At 40.2% G+C, this 16,597-nt stretch overlaps 1 pseudogene; it reads right to left on the reverse strand.

Annotated features, from left to right (window-relative positions):
* Nucleotides 1–160: 160 nt before the first annotated feature.
* On the reverse strand, nt 161–13,340 carry LOC121065851 (annotated as a pseudogene).
* Nucleotides 13,341–16,597: the final 3,257 nt, after the last annotated feature.

The raw sequence follows: 16,597 nt of genomic DNA on the forward strand, positions 1-16,597 counted from the left end.
CCAGTACAAGGAGACACGGGCCTACGGGAATAATTCCAGCAGGGGGCTGCAGGGATGCCAAAGGGGCAGGAGCATCTGCCATAGGAGGAAAGGCCGCGGGCTGGGGCTCTTCAGCCTGCCTGGAGAAGAGAAGGCTTTGGGGGCTAACACCACTCCCTGTAAATACCTGACAAGAGAGCATAGGGAAGATGGAGCCAGGCTCTTCTCAGGGTATCCAGTGCCAAGAGGCAACGGGCAGAAAAGGAGACAAGAAAACTTTGTTTAGACATAAGAAAAACCCTGTTTACTCTCAGGGTGATTGCACACTGGGAAAGGCTGCTCAGGGAGGCTGCGGAGCCTCCGTCCTTGGAGATACTCAGAACCCAAGTGGACACAGTCCTGGTCATCCTGCTGGAGGCTGACCCTGCTCCATGCAGGGGTTCTGGACCGGACGGTGCCCAGAGGTGCCTTCCAACCTCCGCTATTTTATGATTCCATAAACTTTATTGCTGAAAGGCCGATTATTTACCTTGATGTTCTCAGCATGAACAGCGTAAGCTTGCCAAGCTTAAATGCCATGAAGAAGAGGGCAAAGGCCATATTACTATCAAGAGCACAACTATCATGTTCACTTGGGATCCTAAGGCTTACTGTAGTCATAGAAATTGTATAAGTAAAAGGGAATGGACCTAGTCAACTAGCTGTGCTATTTATGCATTTATGTATTTATTTTAATAATAATGACAAATAATGATCTTGCTCTAAGTATTTTGTTAATGAGGATGCGTTGTTTGCAACTGGTTCAGCATCATTGGTGTGTAGCATTTCTTCAAGTCTCTTAATACCTGCGAAAGCAAAAAACATCTCAGTTCAAGCTTTTTTTCTCCTAAATAAATGTTTTCTTTTGTTCTCTAAAAACACAAGGGAAAGAAAATTCACCATGAGAATGGCTAAATTAATACAGGAACAGGTTGCTCAGTGCGGCTCTCTATTCTCCATCTTTGGACAGTCCCAAAATTTGACTGGAGAAGGCCCCAATAAATCTCACTTGGCATCCAGCCCTGCTTTGACGAGGAAGGTGTAGATGATTTCCCTTTTCCTTGCAATTTCTCTTTCAACCTTCATTTTTCTATTACTCTAAATGCTCCCAATTACCTCCCAGTCATCTCTTTTGCCAAAAACATACAGCATTCATTGAAGATTAAGTATTTTACAGCATAAAGGATGGATAACTTTTTACATATCCCACGAGTCACATAAATATTTGTGGTGCTGGGGAATTCCCACTTGATATAAAGGGTAATCTTCAAGAGGAGTGAGCCTTTGACAAAGAATTTGACTGCCTGACTCCTGATACAGGAAAAACAACTTAAAATGAAATTTTGCAAATTTTAAAGGTTTCACATAACCCAACAGAAGCGCTTTGTAATCTATGCTCTGAGCCAACATAGTATTTCCCATTTCCTACAAACTATAATAAAATGACCCTTACAACCTGAGAAAGGACAAGTAGATTTGAACTCATTGTTTGTAATGTTAACGTCTCCCAGAACTTGCATGCTATCACATGACATATTAGAAATAAAGCAACTTACATAAGTAAATCTTATCTACAGAATTGGAGAAAACCAATCTAAACCATCCAGGCTCATAACAACAAAAAGTTTTTCCAGGACTAATCAGGAGTTTTTTATCAAGGAGCTTCTGCCATAGTTCAAGTTCAGCTTCAAATGGCTGTGATTTTAAGAACTACAAGAGGAAAAAAAATACTATTAAAGATTGAACAAGTATACAAATTATTTGAAAGGATTTTTCAGGACCTGGTATTAAAGCATGTAACAACATGCACAAGTAATTTTCACATTTCCAACTTCCACATCCCCACCACTTTCTAAGCTTCTCACGTACTTTTCTGAAGTCTGCCCACACATAGAATCCTCCTGAACTTTTGAGCACGGGTACTCCAATATCTGCAAGTCCATCCACTAGGAGATTCTGTGCTTCCTTAAGTCGCTTTTTATTGGTGGGAAAAAACACATTATCCATCCAATCTATCAAAACAAGAAAAATATAATCCTATTTTACTTCCATCTGTAACAGAAAAACAAAAACAAAACGGCTCATTGGAAACATTTCTAGGGTGGCTAACCTCTGTCCTTAAGGAATTGACTGAGAACATGCTGAACAGGTCCAGGACATCTATGGAAGACAGCCAGCTGATTAACAGCTTTCTGAATTTCATGATTTCTGGTGTACAGTACTCCAACTCTGATACCACTCATACCAAAATCCTTTGAGGACAAAAAGAAGACAGAGGTATATTTTTTACTTTATGCTTGTGCTTTATCAAGCCACCATGTTTAAAGTCATTGTGATACAGAGGAAAAAAGATCTCAAAAAAAGTATATAAGCCCATCAGCAGTTTGGCCAAATAGTGTTCCTATCCTGCAATAATAATATTTGATAACACAGTAAGAATCCAAAAACTACTGAGAACAGACAAGTAAATACAGCAAATAAATTTGGAATACATTTGGGATAAGTTTTGTCAATAGTGCCTACGGAAGTCTGTGTTCTGCAACAGTCACTGTTCAGAAAGAAGTGTTTCCAAAAGCTACATAAGGATGCAATAGCATATAGTTATTAACATAAACTTTCAGTGAGTCCCTACGTAGGAAGCCATATATGGTTCAGTGTGCAAGGCATGAAATCCTGAATTCTCTTATTGCAAGATGCTTAGCCTGTACTACCAGCTTGGTGGAAAACAGTATCTATCAATACAGCTCTTACTGTTCTGCATTGACGCTGATGAAAGATGCTTAATATTTATGAATCTAGCATTTAGCTTCTCATTGAGCAGAAGTCCCATTAAAGACAAGGAAGTTGTTAGCCACACAGAGAATGAACGATCAAGCCCAAGAAATATAGGATATACGGTAAGATTAAAGTTAAAAAAACTGACATACTGTGCCGTTTCTAGAAATGATCATTTTAACGTACAGTGCAGGAGTCTGCTCCATCCAAAAATGACAGCAAAACAAACAAACAGCCAGAACACTGCCTAACCACTGAAGTATCAAATGAATCCCTGTCTGTAGTAGGAGATGTCAGATTATACGTGGTACATCAAATGTTCACCTCCAACATGAAATCCTTGAAAATATTCTCCACACAAAATTGGAGGCGTCATCTATGCCAGCCTGAAAGGACTGCAGAACAAATGACTGGCTATGGAAATTTTTGCTCATAAGAAACTCTGAATTATAACAAATTTTAGAACACCAAAGGAGAAAACAAATTAATAAACAAAGAAAAGCTCAGCTTTGTATCTATAATACAATTTATGTTCAAACAGGCCAACTGATTTTTGTGCTGAAATATCTTAAATTAAAACACAGAGATAATATTTTGACCTACCTTGCTAAAACCCCACACAAAATGAGTACGTTCTGGATCTGGTAAACTGAATGACAAAAGAGGACTCGTTACAGAAGAACAAGTTATGTGATCTTTGCAAAAAGTTTAAATTTGTAAAAATATCATTCATTTTTAGTAAAATTAGTATATAACCTTTTCACATGACATGGCTTTTTTCAGCATCCTTGTAACAAAACATTATCCTATGACACTGATCTCCTAAGTGCTCAGGCATTGACTTATAACAGAAAAGGATTTCCACTAAGATAACAGTCCAGTTACAATTCCCAGAATCCCACTGCACAGTCAACGGTCACACCAATATTAAAACAAAAGCAGTATTTTGATAGCGGATGCAAAGTGGCTCTTGGTGGAGAGGAATTCTTTGCTCAACTCTGCTGCACTTCAGGCTAGGGAAAGGAGACGTGAACATTTTAGATCATGTATTTACAACTAAACAAATACACTTTAGTGGATTACTGAAGAAGATAATTTTTGTCCTTTGTTTAACTTTGTGTAAATAGGCCTGAGGCTGGAAACTTCCTTCTTCAGCCTAAGGAAGCTGCGTGAACTTTCACAAAAACAATAGTTTTTAAAGCTTTATTTATGGTTCATGATCTTGTGTGGATGACAATACCCAGTGGCTCCCTGTGCTTTGTTGTATTTGGATGGACTTGGAAATTTCCCCTCAGTGTGAGATTTATGCAGTTATATAAAGACGATCCCATACTTTCAGGGAAAGAAGTTTTATTGGTCAGATACCAATCGGTTTAAATATTCTTGAAACCTTTATTCTTTTCATAAGCTGTCAGAGGAAAATAAGAGCCCAACAGCATACTTGTCAGGAAGGAGGCTCATTATAGCAGGTGACTTGCACAACCTTAGGCAACTTCTTGAGCATTGCAATGAGAACCTCGTACTCAGGCCAGGCAACAACAACAATAAAAAAGCAGTGGCAAGATAATTAAGGGCTCTGACATTTTTTGATTACTATTACCATACCACGGAGATTAGCTGGAAGCAGGAGATCCGCCATCTGTCAGTCTAGGATGAAGATCCTAGATTAACTAGTCTCATCAAGTCACAGAGACTTGGATATGAGTTAGAACTACACTAGTTACACTAGCTAACCAGAAATTTGAAAAAAATGGCATAGGTTCCATTCAGGATGAAATATCTTCTAACCCCTGCTAAGAAATCACACTTACCTTTCTAAGCTAAGAACACTGGTAAAGGTGACATCATCATAAACAGACAGCATGTATATTTCATCCATTATTACATGCAATTCGTATCTATATAGAGAAAAACACAGGCACATTAACATATGCAAAGGAAATTTATTTGCATATATATATATATATATAATCTTAACTACTCCCATGTAGTACCATAAGCATGCCTATTTACTATTATATCCACCATACTAATTTTACACAGAGAGGTCACAAGGTTTACGGTCACAAGGCACTTTGTGAGCACTTGCTCATTACCAACATCTATCTATACATATTCTATATTTCTCAGCAGCAATGACATTCCCTACATCTGAAACAAAATCCAACAGCATGTTCAATCCAAAGGTTCTCAGGCATATTGTGGTCCCATCCAACTCTTATTTACAGCTTCAAGTGAACACAACAATATATTATAAAATCCCTTTGCCCTGCAAAATTTGTTTAGTGAGACTTGAGCCCAAATGCAGATGTTAGATTAAAAAATAAGACTTGTCATGCACTTAAGATAACTCTCTAACACACTTTTGATGTGAAAGCAGCAGTAAATGGTAAGCCATGTTGTCATACTCGACACTAACAAGCCATGCATGTGTTTAGAAATACTGAATAAATTGCAGAACACTTTCAAACACCCAAGTAGTGCAGGTGATGCTGATTGCATCCTGAAATCCATGGGTCATGCTGAGAAAAGATACAACAGTATTTCATTCCGAAGCAAACAGTTGGACTCCATCCTAAGCAATTTATTCTAGTGTTCCCAAAAAAGCCAAGCAAAAAGGATAGTTACACAAAAGCCATGCTCAGAACCTTGCACACCACCTCTTCAGAACGCGTACAAAGAACAGGAGATCATCAAAGGTGATTTTGCATCACTGCTATATTGCGTAATGGAAAATTAAATACCAAACAAATAGCGCTGGGGTTCAAACCTGTGTGCAAACTCTAGACATTCCTTCAGTAATTGTGCTGGGTAAATGTCCCCTAAGGGATTGCGAGGGTTGATCAGGATTAATGCTCTGACCCGGATCCCCTGAAAAAAGAAAAACCAGTAGTTGGGGACACCAGTGACACCAAACTGAAGGCTAGGGAGGATGTAGTGAGTAAGTGTGTGCGAATCCTTCAGTGGAAAGTTATTTCAGTTGGAAAATTACTTAATTACATGTTATAATTAACATACAGACTAAGCTTTCAGCTGCAGACCTTGTTTGGTAATTTTTCCAATACAACCCCAAGACCATACTAAGTAGTTTATTAGTAAATGAAAATCAGGTCAATGATCATTTGCAACACCCATTGATACCAACAGGCAAGATTATGATGTTGCAGGGATTAACACTGGTTCTACAGATACACTTCCAAAATAATTCACCAAGACTGAGCAAAGTTACTATAGATAAACATTAGGGAAGCTGAACGGAATTGGACTTTGGCATCTGATAACCTGCCAAGTAATTAGCTTTTCAATGTTGCTTGTTTCTTTAAACAAGTAACAGAATTTGCAGAAATCAGAGACTGAGAATTGAATTACATGATGTTCTACGTTCAGAGCAACCAAAGAGGGTCTTGGGCAAACAGCTACTTTTTAAGTTATATTTATCAACTGTGTAGAATTTCTGTAATGGAAATTCTCTCTCCACAGAAGTTAAATTTTTTATTCAACTATTCTTAGAGATTGTAAATATTCTACTGTGTAATAAGAAGAGTCCCACTTGATTGAAAATGAGACTACAAATACAAACATAAAGAATTGTTTTTAACTCTACTGGTATTTTCAGAAAATCATCTATTTCCTATTTGCTAAAGTATCTTGAACGTATATTAACACAAGCTGTACATGGCAAATATATTTTTACTGTAAGCAGTCAAATAGTGTAATGGCTGCAGAGGGAACTTTCAAGACTTCAAATGTATCAACACAGAACAAATTCATAGTTAAATTAATATTTTTTGTTTCAGCATATTTGATTTTCAGAAAACCTGACACACTGCAAATTCTAAGTCCATCCTAAGTCTCTCCGAAGGAGATTATTTGCATTAAGCAGCTTCAGAAGAACTCCAGGAGATAAAATTAAATTAGGGGGAAGCACTGATACTTGTTTTCCCATCTGCATGCAATTTGTCTGAACCTGAATAGTTACTGTGAACAAGAACTGAACAAGAAACGAGCTTACAGTTTATTGTCTTTGATTCCAGCTACAGGAAGAAATTCATTGGAAACAAAGTAAGATGAAAATACTAAGCACGAACCAATTTTCCACCAGTACTCCTTGCATGGATAGCCTGTTTAGCATATTTGACATCTGACATGTATTAAGCAGAAGATGCTGAGTGAGGCATCAGTGTTCCTGGGAACAGCTGCTGTGGGATGGCAGATTCTCAAGTGCTGTTCCAGTCTAGTTCACCCAGCTGTTTATTACTTTATGTGTATCCAAACAGATGTTTGAGAGAACATTTGTGAGGACAGTTTCAGCTCTAGAAGGATGACAAACATGTGCAGATCTCAAAAGAGTGAACCTGCTTTGCGATTCAGCACCTCGTCCAGACAGCTCATGGATGCTAGCTCACCGCCCTGGCGAGGATCGAGTGGTAGGCATCTGCATGCTCAGTCTCACACAGGCTGGCAAAGGCACAGACAGATGACATAGACATACAGATGGTGTCTAAACAGAGGCACCATGCTGATGAAGCAGTTAGCTAACTAGGAGAGCTTTGAGAGATCTTAAAAAAAAAAAAAAAAAAAAAAAAAAAAAAAAAAAAAGCTATGCACACATTCCTGTGTATCCAAAATGTCCACTTTTCTATATGTGACCTTATTTCTAATTGACCTTTATAAGTGTCCCTACCTGTACCTATATGCTTTATCTATTGTTAAACCCCATTTTCTGTCTTGGAAGAGAACATAACAAGTCTGTCCCACTTACTCTTTTTAAACACCACTATCACCATCACCACATCTTTGATAAAATGTGTTACTATTCATCCTGTGCTTCCTCCGCAGGATCTTTTCAAGGGAGAGCACAAAAGTTAAGTGCATTTATAATTTTCCATGAAGTTCGTGGATTATGAATATCAAGACACTAAGAACAGGACAAATTTTAACTTGAAATATTGGTGAACACTGTTTTGTGGACACTCAAAAACCCCAACCGTTTCTGTAGAGAAGAAAAGCAGTTTCAAAGACAGAAAGTTAAAAAAATAAAAATGTACATGACAAGCAATATGATGAATAATACCCTCATTTATGCAATCCTAGTCAGAATAAAAATAAATAAAAATGTTAAGAATTTTGAACTAATGATATTTCCTAAATTTTGGAAAAACTACAGTTTCCAAGGAGCCTTCCTAGTGGCAGTAAAGTCCTGCGTCAGCCTCCCTGGCCCCCACCAAGCTTCCCACAATGCTGTGGCACAGTGTATTCAGTCCTCTTTGCTAGCTGGAACTCAGAAGAGCCTTCTTCAAAAGAACATTCAACATCTTTCTTTAATTAACTGCATGGGTCATTACAGTAGCATATTCTCTCTTCTTAGGATCAGAACAATAACTTCGTTACAACACTTGGAGTTCCACTGAAATCTGCTGAGCAGGAGACGTGGTCTTGAAAGATATATTAAGATCTGTTCTTCATAAAACAGAGCAAAGAGTGTCTCTGCATTTTGCTATTGCATTTTGCCCAGATTATAAAAATAAATTCAATTCCTGTTGCTAGAGCTGGACCCACCCCAGCCACATGACAGAAAATCTGCACAGATGAAAACGTACAAACGGATCGATACTGAGAACATACACTGCTTACAAAATAAGGAAAATACGAAAAATCAGAAATCACTGTTACTGTTACCTGCTTTTTAGCTCTCTGTAATGCAGCTTCCAATTTTTCAACTGTTAACTGGAAAGGGTGACTTTCTTCATCAGTCACCTACAGGAGAAAAAAAATCAGCAAGAACAAAAAAAAGAAGACAGTGAAGAAACACTCCCACCTAGTGAAAATATACTTGATACTGGCTTTCATAAAACAAAAATGTTAAACAAACAAAAGTTTTTGATGGCACTGGTTCAAGGAGGAAAACAGCAACTCAAACAACAGCTCAGAATATGAAACTAAGAGCAGTCTTTTCTATATAACTCAACTATTTTGTTTTTAAATGTTGCACATACCCAAGACTACACCATCAGCAACTTACAGAACCTGCGTACTTGAAATCTCATGTGTTTGTTGGTTTGTTTGTTTTTTCTCTGAATGCATCATTTGGGCCTATAAACCATGCTGCCCCTCTTTGACTTGCCTTGTGGGTTACTGAGCTTTCAAAAGGGGAACCAGTGTCACACACTTTCTGCAGTAGATACATGTTTCAATAAGGGGAAAAGGGGGAAAAAAAATCCTTTGACAAAATTTACTCTTAGTAGGAATGACAGATTTAGAGCTCACAAATTATAATTCAGCATGTCAACACATAAGAGTTGCCTTATACAGAAGAAATGTAATCCTGCACATCTGATCACACCAGCCTGTCATGCTGCAGTCTGAAAAAAAAGGCAGACACTCTCTAAAAGTGATAGACTGGACCTGTTTTTTCCCTTGTACTCCCTTGCATTTTTTTTTTTTTTTTTGGACTGCTCCTTGTGAAATGTCTGTTAAAGTATACGAATAGCCAAAACGTTACCTCACTGAACAAGGGCACATGAACAGGCTGTAGTTCACCATATAGCCACATTTTTTAATTTATACCACCATAGTAAGGAGCTGGAATAAGATATCCATCTAAAAAAAAGTTAAAAACTGAAATTAACATTTTTCATGAGAAATGTTGTTACGCTCTAGTAGACTAAATTGACAGTCTAGGAATTTGACATAGCATTTAATCTCAAAGCACTGTGGCCTAAAGCAATATTTAAACAAAACGGAAAATATATATAATATTTAAACAAAATGGAAAATCTAGTACTTGTCAGTCAACCCGAATTGTTTCACAGTCTTCTTCCTTAGCAATTTTAATAGCAGATACAAATTTGGTCATGTAAGTTGTATAAGTAAAAGGGAATGGACCTAGTCAACTAGCTGTGCTATTTATGCATTTATTTATTTATTTTATTAATAAAGACAAATAATGATCTTACTCTAGGTATTTTGTTAATGTTCTGTCAATTTTTCGTCGGGAACTGCTGCAAACCTGAACTACTTCCTGGTTGCCAGAGTGCCATCTTGCACCAAGGAAGCCTATGGCTCTGCAGAGCTCATTTCCCTCCTCATTTTATATGTTCGTGAGTAGCCCCAGCCTGGTGTTCTCCTGAAAATATTGCAAAGGCCCCATGTAAGAGGGTTTCAGAGAGGACAGAGCGTGCTGCCTGTATTAATGCGATTTTACCACCTACGCTGAAGTCATTGAACCACATCACATTGCTCTACAATCTCGTCAAGGGCTCTTGGTGTCCAACAGTAGGGTGCTATAAGGGGGCACAGCAAGGGAGTTACTCATCCTGGTCACCCTTCTTTTCTGGCAGGTCTTTGTGGATGTTCCCTGTTCCTTGCTGTGCCACACACCTACTCAGCTTTCCTCACTTCGGACCACAGAGGAAATAATTTTCCACTTCAGGGCTCTGTCCTCCTGCTGTCTGCTTGCTGCCCGCAGGCTGCAGCCCGTGCCTCTGCTCCTGCCTTCCGTCCCCACCTCTGCTTCCTCTTCACCGCTGCTCCTGACTGGGAAGCCCTCTCTTGCTGCAGCTCCATTCCCCTTTCCCAAATTCCTTCTGTGTGCTTTCTTTACCCAGTTACCCAAATTTTCTCGGGGTCCCTGATTTCACCCCAGTCCACCTCCCTCCCTGTGTGCCTACTCCCCCCAGCTTCATCATGGTTCCCACCTCTTCTTCTCATAACTTCTCAAAGTACACTTTGCATTTTCTTCATACTCTTCTCTTCCTGTAACGCTTTTCTCAAAAAAATACAGATTGTATTCCAGAAAGCAATGTATTCCAGAAAGTCTGCTGATACCTCAAACATTTTTCACCCTTCTAGAAATAACCAAAGCATTAATTCAAAGACACCCTGCTAGGGACAAACAAATGTCACACCTTGCTTCATTCAGGCAAGTATAATAAAAGCAGGCTGTCCTAAGTCACAATACTCTTAATATTCACTTTTAAATGCTTTCAAACAAAAATAATCAGGTTTGTACTCACCACCGGGGTCACGTTAATACTGTTGACAAAATAGCAAAAACAGCACAACAGCCATTCATAACAGTTATCTGAAAAAAAAGTACTTCAAGCTTTCCTTAGCAAAAATACCTGCACCTGTTTAGCCTAAATTCAAAATAATAGAGTGAAAAAGCAACAATACTACACTTATCATATGAAGTGCTTGATTGTTAGGCATTGACCACTTTTTCAAATGGAAAATTAACACTACCAAGACTTCTGCAAATCTGGCGTTTATCTTCCTGTAGTATCTTGCAGACATTTGTGTTCAGATTAACTCATCTTTATCAGTTTCAGAAAAATACGATGCAAAGATAAAGCAGTTGTCTTACATTTTCTGGATTAAGTTCTTTTGCAGCTCTGGCGTAGTCAGTTAGACATTTGGCAATTTCTTCTCTGAGGATAAAACTCAGAATTAAAGTCAATTATGTAATTACATATTTCTCAGAACAAAAGCACAAAATACGCACAGAAAAATGAAGTTTACAAAAAAAAAAAGAGCAAATGCATAATTCATTCTGTTATAAAAGCCTTCAATATTTTGTATTTCCTACAGATCAAATAATATAACTTCCTCAGCTATCCAGCGTGCCACATTTCATGAGACAGAAGCATACAGGAGCCATCTGCTACCTTGAGTAAAGTGACTGTGACTCAACTACTATTTCTGCGCACTGGAAAAAACAAGAAAATCAAGAAGTATATTTGAGCCTAAGTGGAATATGTTTTTGGAGAAAGACCAGGGGTTTGGGTACCAGAAGCAGTGGAACCTGAGTAAATAAGAATCTTTAGATCAAGACAGGCTTTCAGCCCTAGCAAGGACCATGGTGGAGCTCCTGATGATCCTCAGGGAGCTGATACCTCACCTCTACTCTTTACAGCCCACAGAGTTCCAGTTTCCCCCTCACTATGCCTAGAACACATCCTTCCAGGAGCAACCCATCACTAGCTCTGGAAAAAATGTCAATACACACTCTCTCGCACTCCAGTGAGACACCAGATCGTTGACCTTTGGAGATCCGAGTGTTTTTTGGCACAGTAAGGACAGGGAGGAAAACAGAACAAAAAGTCAGGCAAACAAAAAGGTTGCCAGCACACAGCTAACATTAACACACCTCTCCTTTGGGCTTACCCAAAGAATGAAACCACACCTTACTTCACATGAGCCATGACCAGTGCTGAGCACAAGCAGTGTCAAAAATGCAAAAATGAACTTCTCACCTTCTAATACCTTGTGCATCAGAATACTGGAAGAGATCAGGCTCCAGATAATTCATGTCAGGTCTTGTGAGCTAGTTACATGAAAGAGAGACACCGTAGAACATGGTGTTCTTGGGAGTTTCTGTTCTGCTGTACCATACTTTTTTTTTCCCCAATTGTTCAATAACAATAAGGAAACGGAGAATATAAAAAATAGTGATGTAAAATTATGTTCATTCTTTGAATTTCTCTTTTTTAAGATATTGCAAAACAACATCAAATCCTCATCAAAACAAAGGAAAAAAATAATGAAGGAATTATTTATCAGTTTGTTCTGTCATATATTAAATCAAGTCTTGAATATCACATTGAGGAGAAGCATACTAGCTGCATTTCAGTGATTATGCAACCACGCCTAAGGTATATCAAAGCCCAGACAATTCTTTCAGTATTTATGACATCAGCCTTTAATGCACGTGGCTTTGATTAGCTTCTCAACAAGCAGAAAACAGTGGCAGTAACCCTAAGCATTAAGAAGAAAACCAGCCGTATTATCAGCAGTGTCTTTCTTGCTCTCAGAGCAGGTATCTCTCCTGAAAACTGGCCCTGTCTTACACTCATTGTGGCATCGATTTTGGTTTATTCCTAAGAAAAAGCTCCTCTCCAGTTGCCAGCCCTGCCCACTCATCGGCCAGCCAAGCCGGACACTGAGTTTATGCACAATCCTCCACCGCCAGCACTGCAGGTGTGCTGCCAGCTGCACTAGCGCGAAGGCACTGCCACGTGTAAGTGAGGAGAAGCAAGAGGTAAATTGCTCCCTGCAGAAGACGGTCTGGCAACTAGGGCTTAGCTTTGCTAGCACGTGAGCCAGAACATCTCGCTTTCCAGCAGATAAACTGGAATTAACAAATCTGGGGTGACTCTGGCGTCCTGCCCTGCAGGTGACTTCCAGTGCTCGGCTGTTACCCGGACACGGCCCGAGAGGGGCCGGCAGGCAGCAGCAGCACTTACTCTCTCCTCTATCAGATCAAAGCAAAGCGCGTTCTCGCTGGTCCCCAGGTTCAGCACGCCCTGGAAGAGACGAAGCCGTTGAGGGACGCCGGGGACGAGCCCGCCCGCGACGCAGCGGCCGCTCCCCGCACCTCAGGGTTGCGCTCCCGGTCGAAGGGGTCGGCGAGGTAGATGGCGAAGCCCTCGTCCAGCAGCCCCGGGGCGGCCCCGGCGGTGCGGGCGCCGCGGCCCGAGAGGGCCGGGCTCGGGGCCGCCGGGGAGCCGCCGCCGCCGCCGCTCATCCTCCGGCGAGGGGCTCCTGCGCTCGCCGCCGCCGGGCCGGGAGCCGCCGCCCTCCGCCCGCCCCGGGCCCCCGGCCCCGGCCCCGCGCCCGCCCCGCCGGGAGCCGCCCCCAGCCCCGCGGTGCCGGCCGGGCCTGGGCCGGGGCCTGTGGAGCCGGGCCGCCTGGGGGAAGGCTCAGCTGGGGAAGGGGCAGAGCGGTGCCGGTGCGGGGAAAGAGAGGTTACCTTCGGCCCAGGAGCCGTAGGAAGGAGAGGAAGCCCGCCGCGGGGACGGCGCAGTGCTGCTTTCCCCTGTCCGTGTGTAACGCGCTTTTTAAATTAGGGATATTTTACTTCAAAACTAAAAGGGGGCTTTCAGACGTGTAGGAAATCGGCGGAGTTTCAGCGCTTGGAGAAATCGGCCTCAGAAAATGGGCTAAGAGTCAGCTGTTGGCACAGAGTAAAACGTAACGCACCAAAAAGCTCCTGCCGTACCTTTGTAGTAGCTCAACAAGGTCACGTTGTTCTGCTCAGGCACTTTTTCAAGCAGTGCTTTAACGCAATGCTTGCATATTGTCAAGGCAATATATATTAAGAAATAACTTACTTAGTTTCCTGAAACTTGGCAATAATTACAGAAATGGGGAAAAGCTCTGAAGCTCGTATGGTTCATCTGAAGGGTCCGAATATCTTCCTAATAGAAAATCCCAATAAACCATAAGGATGGTCCTGATCCTAGGTATCCTTATGCTGGAATTGTATAATGTGACATAGATGGGGGGTGGGGGTAGGGTTCAAATATTTTGCTTTTTATTCCAAAAGCTGCCACTCTCTGAAAGTAAAGGAAATCACCCAACAGCTGTATGACCTTAATGATCTTTCATGTACCTCATGTCAGCATCCACTCCTCCAGCAGCTCCATAGTGCTGTACCTTTGCCTAAGTCCAGCAGTTGTCATTGCTGCAGAACCTTACCAGCTGGTGTTAGGTGACCTACGAAGAGGAGGTCGTCTTTTTGCACAGAGCAGTTCCAAAACGACCTTTTTGCTGAGGTACCATTCTTCACTAAATCATTTCAACTAATTCAAGTTATTAAAACCAAAAATTTTGGGGCACTAGTGTGAGACGGCGCTCTTAAGAGCTACAAAATCTGCCCTGGTTATCTAATTGCAGTCGATACCCAGAGCTGCTGTACCACATTACTGGGAGGCACATACCTGGGAGTCTCACAAAAGCTCCACCAGCTGCTAGAGGATTTGGAGGAGGAGTTTTTCACACTTCATTTCCATTAGGCTGACTTGCACTTGTGACCTAAATACCAGTAAACTGATTTACCATTTCTTTGCCAGCTACTATCTGAGGATCGGAAAGTATATTATCCTAGACCTCTGTGATGCATTACTGAGAGAGTACTGCTAACCATCAGCCCATAGATTTTCACTCTGGTATACCTATACAGATTGTCAGCCTTTGGTCTGCTTTAGGAATGGGAGAACTGAAGTGCTTTTCACATTGTGCCTGTGTTAATACAACAGAGCAATGATCTATGACTTGCTAAAAAACTGAAAAAATATTTGTTATTATAAAAGTGATATTTCAAAATTTTGCACCTGAGGCAAAACTGGGCATTAGTTAATTAACGTTAAATATATTGTATATTACAAGCGTGCACTGAAGTCAGACATTATCACTGTGACCAAGCTGCCATCTCCCTTCTGCTCCCAATGCCAAATACGTGACTTAACCCACACTTACATCTGAAGCCACGATCATGCTAAGAGACAGCCCGTTTTAAGAGAGGGCATACAAATGCAATAGGGACTGTACAAAACCCTGTAACAAAATGTATTGAAGGTCTGCTGGTTTGAAAGGCCTTAGTCCTGCTGGCTGAGCTTCTCAAGTAGCAGCTATAAAAGGGCTATTCCCAATGATTTGTGCGAGAGTGAATTCCTAGGTGTCACTTTGACAACGTATAGTCATGTCTCCACCCTTCATTCCATAGGATTAATGCTGCAAATACCAGCCTAATTCATGCAAGAAGTTTCCTTATTTTGATCTCCTCCAGGTTTCTACATTGCTCATGATCATATGGTTGCTAGCTTAACTTCCTGAAAAGGGTCCTGCCCTCCTATATAAATGCCATAGGAGATTAGGAGGTATTAAGTACTACACAGTCAGATCCTTATGCAATATACAGCATTTTCTATTTTTGTAACAACTAGAAGTTATGAAATGTTAGGTAACAAATGATAGATTATAGATTAAAAGGATGAACTATATATCGTTTCATATTATATGCATTACATTACATACTCACTTACTCATCTGTTAATTTGAGTAAGATATCCTGTGAAAAAATTAAATTCATGCAAGTCTTTTGTTTTGAAATTATATTCTAAAAGATTTACATTTGGACTGAAGGAATTTACTGTTTCCTTGCTTGATGCCAGAAGAGGGGAAGGGAGAAACTCCCTGTATAACATTGAATATGGATTGTTCCACACGAAAGCTCATTTGGCCAAACTAAAATCCAGAGTACTTTTCACATCTCATGTAAGTTAATAAATAAATAAATAAATAGTGTTGTATCCAAGCTGTTAATTGTCATGCTTAAAACACTGACAGAGTTCTAGCTGGTGCTGTCTATTATGAAACACTGACACTAATGTAATCTAAGTCTCAATAGATAATGCTTATCTTTTAGATTCACTTCAAATGGACTTGGAAACAATTTTTTTTTGTTCTTTGGAAATGGAACAAAGTCTGATTCCTTAAGAACTAAAAGTTATATCATAAATACCTTGTGAATTTTTTATTGTACAACAGAAGTTCTGTTTCCCAGCAAAAAACAGATATGATTAAGGGTAGAAGAGCGTAACAGTAAGTAAATAAAAAGTAACACATCGGATGCTATTCAATGTCCCCCGTTGGTGGAAAAGCAAGTCTGATGGATTTTGAGCGTTGGGGATTACCAAATTCCCTCAATATTCAGACATCTGAGCCTTTCAGTAGAGTTAACTGCACTGACTAAACCAGCATTTAGCTCAACTGACCCATGTAGATCATCTTTTTCCAGTAACTTGCTTTCAACACCTTGCTTTTAAAACAGACACCTGTTAGCACCCATTGAAGCTATTTGTTTCAGACTTTTTGTCAGTTCTCCTCAGACTCAGCCTGGAATTCTGGATCACTTCAAAACAGGTACATTTTTCCAAGGCAGTATATGAAAAAATTATCAGCTACATAGCTCCAAACATAAATTTCTTTCAGAGTCAAAGCTGCCTAAGCACTTTTTGAGAAA

Source organism: Cygnus olor, chromosome 2, assembly GCF_009769625.2.
Source record: "Cygnus olor isolate bCygOlo1 chromosome 2, bCygOlo1.pri.v2, whole genome shotgun sequence".
In the NCBI taxonomy this organism is placed as follows: Eukaryota; Metazoa; Chordata; class Aves; order Anseriformes; family Anatidae; genus Cygnus; species Cygnus olor.